The sequence below is a fragment of the Macrotis lagotis genome, chromosome 2, assembly GCF_037893015.1.
Source record: "Macrotis lagotis isolate mMagLag1 chromosome 2, bilby.v1.9.chrom.fasta, whole genome shotgun sequence".
Classification (NCBI taxonomy): domain Eukaryota; kingdom Metazoa; phylum Chordata; class Mammalia; order Peramelemorphia; family Peramelidae; genus Macrotis; species Macrotis lagotis.
Window position 1 is genome coordinate 93065029 of NC_133659.1, and position 10084 is coordinate 93075112.

At 35.0% G+C, this 10084-nt stretch overlaps 1 pseudogene; it reads right to left on the minus strand.

The window, feature by feature from the left end:
* Nucleotides 1-294: 294 nt before the first annotated feature.
* On the minus strand, nucleotides 295-1364 carry LOC141511097 (thioredoxin-dependent peroxide reductase, mitochondrial pseudogene; annotated as a pseudogene).
* Nucleotides 1365-10084: the final 8720 nt, after the last annotated feature.

Here is a 10084-nt window from a genome sequence, read left to right on the forward strand (position 1 = left end):
AGAACCACTGAATTAAAAATCTCTAGTCTGCCCACCATGATTAACTATTTTAATTTACCACTGTTGGATTTTTAAAAACAAATATACTTCATACTTTTCTTATACTCCAAAGTGCCATGAATCAAAGTAGGCCTCTGAAATTATCTAATGACAGGACACTCATTTTATAGAGAAAAAAGGGCTACAGTTTAGTAAAACAAAACCACTACCTGCTTCTCTACAACTCAAGACCCTCAAAGCATCCTGATTGTCTGCCATAACCCTTTTTTTGCACCTATAGAGGCAATGATCAATTTTTTTTTTTAGCCTATAAATTCAAGAAGGGAACCTCTAGGTTCCAATGAAGACATCAAATATATGGTAAGTGCAATTGTAAAGGAGAGCTATGGGAAAAGCAAGGATTTTTTGAACTAGCAACAACTATTAAGTTTAAATAGTTTGGGGGACAATTTTATGAAAACAGCATTTTGGAGCGATATTCACAGACAAGCATAACTTGTATATATTCTACTTTTCCATATGACAGTAATCTTGCATTATTGTACATTCCAACTTATGATTTCTTCATAAGTTAAAAAGTTACACAGGTCTTCAAAACATGATATTTATTTATTCACTTTCTCAAAGTATTCTTTGGAAGCATTTGGAGATGGCTTGATCATAGGCGAATTTGGTTTCCAATTTGCTGGACAGACGTCTCCATGTGCTTCCACAAACTGGAATGCCTTCACCAAATGGAGAGTTTCATCCACACTTCAGCGCACAGGGAGATCATTGACACTCAAGTGTTTGATAACTCCATTAGGGTCGATAATGAAGAGACCAATGCCAGTTCCTTCAAGCAGAAATCCATAGTCCTGGGAAATTTGTTTGGTTAAATCTGATAAAAGCACAATATTCATATTGCCTAAACCACCAATCTTTCTTGGTGTATTTATCCAGGCAAGATGGCTAAATTGGGAATCCACTGAAACAGCAACTACTTCATAATTCACATCATGAAATTCATTAGCTTTGTCACTAAAAGCAATAATTTCTGTTGGACACACAAAAGTGAAATCAAGAGGATAGAAGAAAAGCACCAGATATTTGCCTTTAAAGTCATCAAGGCTTATATCTTTGAATTCTCCTTTGGCTACAGCTGTACCCTTAAAACTTGGAGCATGATGGGTGACAGCAGGCCCAAAAGTTGAAGGACTGCTGCTGAAGGACAATTTTGACTGAGTAGCACTCATGGACATTATGTTGGCTAGGAAGGTGTTTCTAGGCACAGCAGGCTTAAAGGTGGCAGAAATGCCAGAGGGAAAAGAGTTCATATGGAGAGCAACCGAAGCCCAGAGTAACCTTCCCAAGGAAGCCGCCATCTTCCCATATCATTTCTTAACCTATTTGTGTCCCTCCCCCCAGATCTATTTCCTTTCATACTTTACCTCCCCATTCCCCACCCAGGGTACTTAACACCTTATTAAGTGAAGCACAGGTTAGCTCAAACCCTAATCTAATTAACTGAAAGAACCATCAAGATCTATCTCTAAGTCCTTGGGAGCTCTGGAGGTCTCACCAGAGAATTAAACAAAGGATTGTAAGTAGAGTGCAGAGGCACTGTCTCAGACTCTCCAAGTTTATAGTGTCCTCATTAGAAAAGGTGCTTAACATCTTGTGATTCAATCATGTCAAGGTACAATGAGATACTTAAGGAAAAATTAACACTCCTGGGTTTGTTTTTTTGGTGTGTGTGTGGTCTTTGTCTAGCTTTTGCCATGGTATTTTCCAGTTTCCCCTACAATTTTTGTCAAGTAGTTCTTATTGCAGAAACTAATCTCTTTGGATTTGCCAAACAGTAGAATACTATAATCATTTACTACTGTTTCTTTTGGACCTCTCCTAATACACTGATTTATTACTCTATTTCTTAACTAGTACCAGGCACTTTTGATGACTGCTGCTTTATATTATAGTTTTAGATCTTGCAGAGCTAGGCCATCTTCCTTTACATTTTTTTAATCTGTTACCTTTCTATTCTTGATGTTTTCTTGCTCCAAATGAATTTTGTTACTATATTTTCTATCACAATAAAATAATTATTTGGTAGTTTAATTGGCATAGCACTGAATAAATAATTTAATTTGGAGAGAATTTACATTTTTATTATATTAGCTCAATCTAACCATGGACAATTGGTATTTTCCCAATTATTTAAATTTTATTTTATGGTTTACCTTGGGAGATGGATTTCCAAGTATTTAATGTTGTCTATAATGATTTTAAACAGAATTTCTTTTTCTATCTCTTGCTTTTGGTCTTTGTTGTTCATATGTAGAAGTGCTGAAGATTATGTGGGTTTATTTTATATCTTGCCTCATTGCTGAATTTGTTAATTACTTCAAGGAGTTGTTTATTTTTTTTTCTAGTGTGATATATCTTTTTTTAATTTATTTTTTAAGGATATGGATTTTATATAATTATAATAATTTTGCTGTAAGAGTAAACAAAAAACCCCTCCCCCTTCCCAAGAAGATGAGAAACCTCAATAATAGTGAAAAAATGTACTTCAGTTTGTGTTCAGATTCCAATGGCTCTGTCTTTGGGGTGAGTTGCATTTTTTATCATAAGTCCACCAGAGAAGTTGCTTCAATATTTTTCCCACAGTTGCTATTACTAGATATATTTCCTTCCACTCTATTCTTCCCCAATCTCATTTATTCTATTGTCTCTCTCTCTCTCTCTCTCTCTCTCTCTCTCTCTCTCTCTCTCTCTCTCTCCCTCTCTCTCTCTCTCTCTCCTTTCATCCTGGCCCTGTTCAAAAGTTTATTGTATCTGAGTACCATCTCCCTTGATCTTACTTCTCTTATATCACCTATTCCCCACCTTCCCTCCCCCCATTACCCCTCATCCCATCCCTTTCTTCTCATTTTTCTCTAGGGAAGATAGATTTCTATATCCTATTAAGTGTATATATTATTTCTTTTCTGAGTCATTTCTGAAGAGAATGAAGGTTCAGTCTTTCCCCCTTACCTTGCCCCTTTTCACTCCATTAAAAAAGCTTTTTCTTGACTCTTATGTGAAATTTCTTAGCTTCTTTTGTCTCCTTTCCTTTCCTCCCAGTACTTGCCTTTATCAGCCATTGACTCCATCTTTTTACTATATACCACTATATTCTACTCCTTCAAGGAGTTTTTTAGATGATTTTTCAAATTATCTAAATATATCATCATACCATTTGCAAAGAGTGAAAGATTTTCTTCCTCATTGTCAATTCCAATGCCTTCAATCAATTTTTCTTCTCTTACTGCTAAAAATAAACTTTCTAATACTATATTGAATAGTAATGGTTTTAATGGGTAACCTTACTTCACCCAAGATTTTATTGAAAATGCCCCTAGTTTATCCCCAATACAGATAATATTTGTTGATGATTTTGGATAGATACTATTTATTACTTTAAGAAAAACTCCATTTATTCCTATACTTTGTAATTTTTTTAATAGGAATGGATTTTGTATTTCATCAAAGGATTTTCAGATCTATTAAGATAATGAAATAATTTCTCTATATTTTGATAAGGATATGTTCAATTATTTTGAATATTTTCCTAATATTGAATTGTCTTTGACTGCCTAGTATCAATCCTACCTGATCATGATGTCTTACCTAGTAATAACTTGCAGTAGCATCATTACTAATATTTTATTTAAGATTTTTGCATAAATGTTCATTAGGGTGATTGGTCTATAATTTCATTTATTTGTTTCAGCTCTTCCAAATTGAGACATCAGCACCATCTTTGTGTCATAAAAGGAATTTGATAAAACTCTTCTCATATTTCTTAAAAATAGTTTATGTACAATTTTAATTAATTGTCTATTAATTATTTGGTAGATTTTACTTGTAAATCTACCTGGACCTGAAACTTTTTCTTTGGGAGTTTATTGATGGCTTCTTAAATTTCTTTTTCAAAAATTGGGTTATTAACGTATGCTTTTGAAATGGGGTTGTGAAATGAATATTTATTTCCTCTGCTATTTATTTGGGCAGTTTACATTCTTGTAAATATTCCATCCATTTCACTCAGGTTACTAAATTTATTGGCATAAAGTTTGTCAAAGTAACTGAATTGTCTCTTTAGTTTCTTCCTTTTTGTTAGTTATTTTGGCATTTTAATCTTTGATATTGGTAACCTGGTTATTGTATTTTTTTAATCAGATTAAACAAAGTTTATCTATTTTATATTTTTTCATAAAAGCAGCCCTTAGTTTTATTTATAAGATCAATGGTTTTCTTATTTCTAATTTTATTAATCTCTCCCTTGATTTTCTTAATTTCTAATTTGGTGTTCAATTGGGGATCATTAATTCATTCATTTTCAAGCTTTTTAATTCCAAAACTCTTCTTTTTCTATTTTATTCATATAAGCATTTAGAGATCTAAAATTTCCTCTCAAAACTGCCTTGACTGCATCCCATAAATTTTGGTATGAAGTCTCATTATTATAATTTTCTGGGTTATAATTATTGATTATGTCTATGATTTGCTAGTTGATCCACCCATTAATTAAAATTAAGTTATTTAGTTTCCAATTAAATTTATTTGTTTGTTTGTTTAGTTATTTTTTATTTTTTGCAAGGCAATAGGGTAAAGTGGCTTGCCCAAGGTCAGACAGCTAGACAATTATTAAGTGTCTGAGGTCACATTTGAACTCAGGTACTCCTGACTCCAGGGCCAGTGCTCTATCCACTGCACCACCTAGCTGCCCCCTAATTAAATTTATTTTTACATGACCCTTTACTGCATTAATTTTTATTGCATTTTGATCTGAGAAGTGTGCATTTATTATTTCTGCCTTTCTCCAATTGATTATTAGATATTTATACCCTAGTATATGGTCAATTTTGGAATGGATGTCATGTACTACAGAGAAAATGTATATTCTTTCCCATTCCCATTAAATTTTACCAGTGGTCTAGCATATTTAAGTTTTCTAGGATTTTATTCACCTTCTTAAATTCCTTTTTGTATATTTTATGATTACATTTATCTAGTTTTGAGAGAGAGAGCTTGAGGTCCCCTATTATTAAAGTTTTGTTTTCTATATGTCCTTGTAATTCTCTCAGCTTTTTCTGCAGGAATTTGCATGCTATAGCATTAGGTGCATACATATTTAATAATGATATAGCTTCATTGCCTTGGTAGTAAATGGTGCCTTGTAACAAGATATAGTTTCCTTCCTTATCTCTTTTTAATAATTTTTAATTATTATATTTTTCTTTAATGTATTTACACTTTACTAAAATATTCTTGTTTCAGAGTAAACCTAATACCACTCCCTCACAAAAATATAAAACCTCATGAGAAATAGAGTAAAAAAAAGAGAAAAAAATGTATTTTAGTCATCAGCTCTTTCTTGGGTAGATCACTTTCTTTGTCATAAGTCCATCATGGTAGTTATTTTCATATTTTTCCACAGATGTTGCTGATTGTAATTCCCCCTATCCATTCTTCCCCACTGCCATCTATTATATTTTCTCTCTCCTTTCACTCTGTCCCTTTTCAAAAATGTGCTGTGGGGCAGCCAAGTGAAACAGCAGACAGAGCACTCCCCCTGAGCTCAAGATGCCCCAAGCTTACATCCCACCCCAGAGACTCAGCAGCCACCTGACCCCATAGTCCCAGACAGACCACCCAATCCCATCAGCTTGCAAAAAGTAAAAAAAGAAAATGCGTTGTTTGACTATCCTCTCCTATGATCTACATTCTGCTGTATTACCCACATTCCCCCCTCTTCTCTTCTTTTTCTTCTAGATGTCTATAACCTATTGAATATGTAGCTTTTTCCTCTCTGAGCCATTTCAAATGAGAATGAAGTCTCCCTCACTCCCCCCTCACCTTCCCTCCTTCCATACCATTGCAAAAACTGCATGAAATATCTTTTATAAGAAATATCTTAGCCTATTCTACATCTACTTTCTCTTACTCTCAGTACATTTCTCTTTTACCCATTGACTCCATCTTTACCATATCTTATATCTTCAAATTCAGCTCTCTCCTGTGTCTCATCTATAAAAGCTACTTCTTCCTACTCTATTAGATGAAAAGGTTCATATATGTTTTATCAGTATCATCTTTCTAGTTAGGAATACATGCAGTTCATCATCAAGTCCCTCATAATTTACCCTTCTCGTCCACTCTCTATGCTTCACCTGAGTCCTGTACTTGAAGATCATACTTTCTGTCCAGCTCTGGTCATTTAACAGGAACATTTGAAATTCCCCTGTTTCACTGAAAGTCTATCTTTTCCCCTACAGAGGATGTTCAGTTTTTCTGGGTGGTTGATTTTTGGTTGCTTTCCAAGCTCTTTTGCTTTCCAGAATATTATATTTCAAGCCCTATGAGCCCTTAATGAAGTTGCTGATAAATCTTATGTGATCATGACTACAGTTCCATGATATTTGAATTGTGTCCTTCTGGCTGGTTGTAATATTTTCTCTGACTTGAGAGTTCAGGAACTTGGCTATAATATTCGTGGGTTTTTTTTGGATCTCTTTCTGGGGGAGACTGGTGGATTTTCTCAATTTCTATTTTGCCCTATGCTTCTAGTATATCAGGATAATTTTCCTGTAGAAATTTGTTTAAAATGAAGTCAAGGTTCTTTTCCTGATCATGACTTTCAGGTATGCCAATAAGTTTTAAATTAACTTTCCTGGATCTGTTTTCCAGATCAGTTCCTTTTTCAGTGAGATATTTCATATTTTCTTCCAATTTTTCATTCTTTTAATTTTGAAGTATTATATGTTAATTTCTCACAAAGTCATCAGCTCCCTTTAGCTCCATTCTACATCTGAAGGATTTGTTTTCCTCAGAGAGTTTTCTTGTCTCCTTGTCCATCTGACCAATTCTGCTTTTTATAGCATTCTTTTCTTCAATAACTTTGTGAACTGTTTTATCCATTTGACCTAAAGTTGGTTTTTAACATGTTATTTTATTCAGCATTTTTTTGGATCTCCTTGACTGCTGACTTCATTTTCATGTTTTTTTTTCCTGAATCTCTTCACAATTTTTCTTCTATCTCCCCTACTTGATTTTCAAAAAAAAAAATTTGAGCTCTGTCATACCCTGAGTGCAACTTCTATATTTCTTTGGAGTCTTAGGAGGCATAATCCTGCACTTTCTCATCTTCAGATTATTTTGATTCTCATGGGAACAAAGTAATTTTGTTGGTTCAGGTTCCTTTTTTTCCTGTTTACTCATTTACCCAGCCTGTGCCTGGTTTTGGGGGGCTTCCTGAGTTTTTGAATTTTCCCCAACAAGGAACTCAGTGTGTGAGGCTCTCACTGCTCTCCTTTTCTAGGAATGACCACAAACCCATCCCCCCTGCTCTGGAGGCTATGAGGGTGGAGGGTTCACTGCTCTATGGGACACCTAGACTGTGCCTAAGGTCTGAATGTGTTCACAGGCTCAGAGTCCTGTTCCAGGGAAAGAGGACAGACCACAGCAGTTTCCTTCCACTCCCTTACCTTCCTTGGGCTGAGCACTCATGGCACAGATTCCTGGAGGCTCCTGCTAGATGACTCCACTGGCCTGCTTCTGTTTTCTTGGATCAGGCCTGCACTGAGTACCTGCACTGCTGAGGGTGTGGGCTGTGCAGAATGCCATGGCCACACTGAGGGTCTGGGTTTCTTGCACCCTGTTGCAGAGTTCTCCCTGTTGATCTTACAATTTATACTTGGTACACTCTGGGGTTCACCCCAGGAAATTACTTCTGCTGCTGGGATCCACTGGACCCAGGTGCCCTGGGGAGGCTGAAGCTCCTTCCCTCCATGAGATGTCACTTCTCCAATCCTGTGGAATAAAGCTTCCCACTATTTTCCAGCTTACCTTTGGCTAGAGAATTGCCTCACTGGCTCTTTCTGTTGGTTCTGTCTCTCAGAAGTTCAGTTAGAGTCATAATTTTAAGACTTTTGTAATATTTTGAAGAGTGTACCTAAGAAACTCTTCTCCTGCTCCCATGTTGCCTTTGCCCCCTTTCTAATCCCTTTAAATGAGATGTATTGTATCTCTACTTTTGATTTTCTTCAGTTGAAGTATATTTTTTGCTTCATTTTGTTGCTCTTTTACCCTGTATGTATCTCACTGTTTCAAATGTGTTTCTTCTATACAATACATTGTAGGATTCTGGTTTTTAATCTATTCTGTTATTCACTTCTGTTTTATGGTACAGTTTATCCCATTCACAGTTACAGTTAAGATTACTAATTCTGTATTCTCCTCCATGCTGTCTTTCCCTATTTATATTTGCTTTTATTCCTTTCCTCTTATTCCTCTTCACCAAAGTTTTATTCCCTTTCCCCAGAACATTTCTTTTAATGTTTAACTTTTATTTTATTATCAGTTATACTTTCACCTTCCCTTTGATCAGTTCCTTCTTCCCTTTTCTTTCCCTTCCTCTAGAGTAGGATAGATTTTTTTTCACCCCACATCAGAATATGTCTTATCCCCTCTCTGGGCCAAATCTGTTAATTAGAATTTACTCAGTGTTCACATACTCCCTTCTTTCCCTCTAAAATCATAGATCTCTGTGCCTCTTCAGTGGTGTTATTTACCAATCAAATACTATTAACAGGGACCATCAATCAGAACTTCATTAATTGATTGCTTGATTACTTGATAAACTCAAAGTACTATCAAAGTACAATAAAAAATTGTTTGCTTCTGGATTGTTTGATATATGACAATGCCTCAAAGTCACTAAGTTCCTTCCCATTTTCCATCTCAATAGAAAGTCTTTTGAAGAGTCTTGAAAAACATCAAATAATTATCATTTTTTACCATACCCATTTATCAAGTACATTCCAAGTATACACAATTTTCATGAGCCAAAGCTTCATCCAAAGTCAAATTATTTCATGAATCATTTGTACCCCTCACCCTAAGCATATATCTTCCCACACTCCCCATTTACTTCCCCATTCATGGTACATGCTACTGCTAAATAAGGTATAGACTTAGTCCTACCCTTCCAGGTAGGTCCTCACCCTTTGCATCTAATTTAATTAACCATAGAGACTCAAAGTGTGCTACATACTGGGACACTGAAGGTCTCTCTTTCAAATTTTATAATTGATTGTAAGTTTTGGGAGATACTGACTCAGGACCACCTACCATATGAGGTCCACATAAGAGAAATTGCTAAGCTTTGTGGGCAAAGCCGAATTAAAATAGTTCAAAGGAAACTGAGATACTTAAGTGTAGCATAAACACCCCTATCATCTTGGCCCTGTTCAATATAGAGACAAGAACCAACCATACCCATATCCTCTAAGTTCAATCTCTTCAATTGTATTCAACCTTTTATCTATCCTAAGAGAAATACAATTCTCAGGAGTTACAAATTTTATAGCCTTCCTCAAAGGGTTGTATACAAGTTGATGATCTTGACGAACATTTCTTTTGTTTTATCTTTCCCCATTTCATTTATCATTTTTATGCACCTCTTGAATTATTGTATATTTGGCAATTGAATTCTCTCTTCAGTTCTGGCATTTATAACAGGAAATTTTGGAAGTCTATTTCTTTGAACATTCATGATTTCCCATGACAATAGATGCTGAATTTTCCAGGGTAGTAAATTCTTAGTTGTAATCCCAGGTCCTTTGTTCTCTTTTAATGGTATTCCAGGTCTGCTAGCCCTTCAGTCTGGAGATTGACAAATCCTGTGTAAGTCTGATTGTTTTCTTTGTATTTAAATTGCTTCCTTTGTGATATTTGAAATATTTTATCTTTATTGAGAATTCTGGAATTTGACTATGATAGCCCTTGGAGTTTTTATCTTTGGGTCTCTTTTTGGAGGAGTTCTGTGTTTTCATTCAATGGTTATTTTGACTTCTTGTTCTTGCAGGTTTGGTCAGTTTTCCCAATAATTTCCTTCAAGATGTTTTCCAGGTTCCTTTTTTTGACCTCAGCTTTCTAGTAGTCCAATTAGTCATAAATCATCTCTCCTGAATCAATTTTGCAGGTTGTTACTTTTTCTTAAAAAAATACTTTTAATTTTCTTCAATTTTTTGAACCTTTCTATTTTGCTTGATGGAAT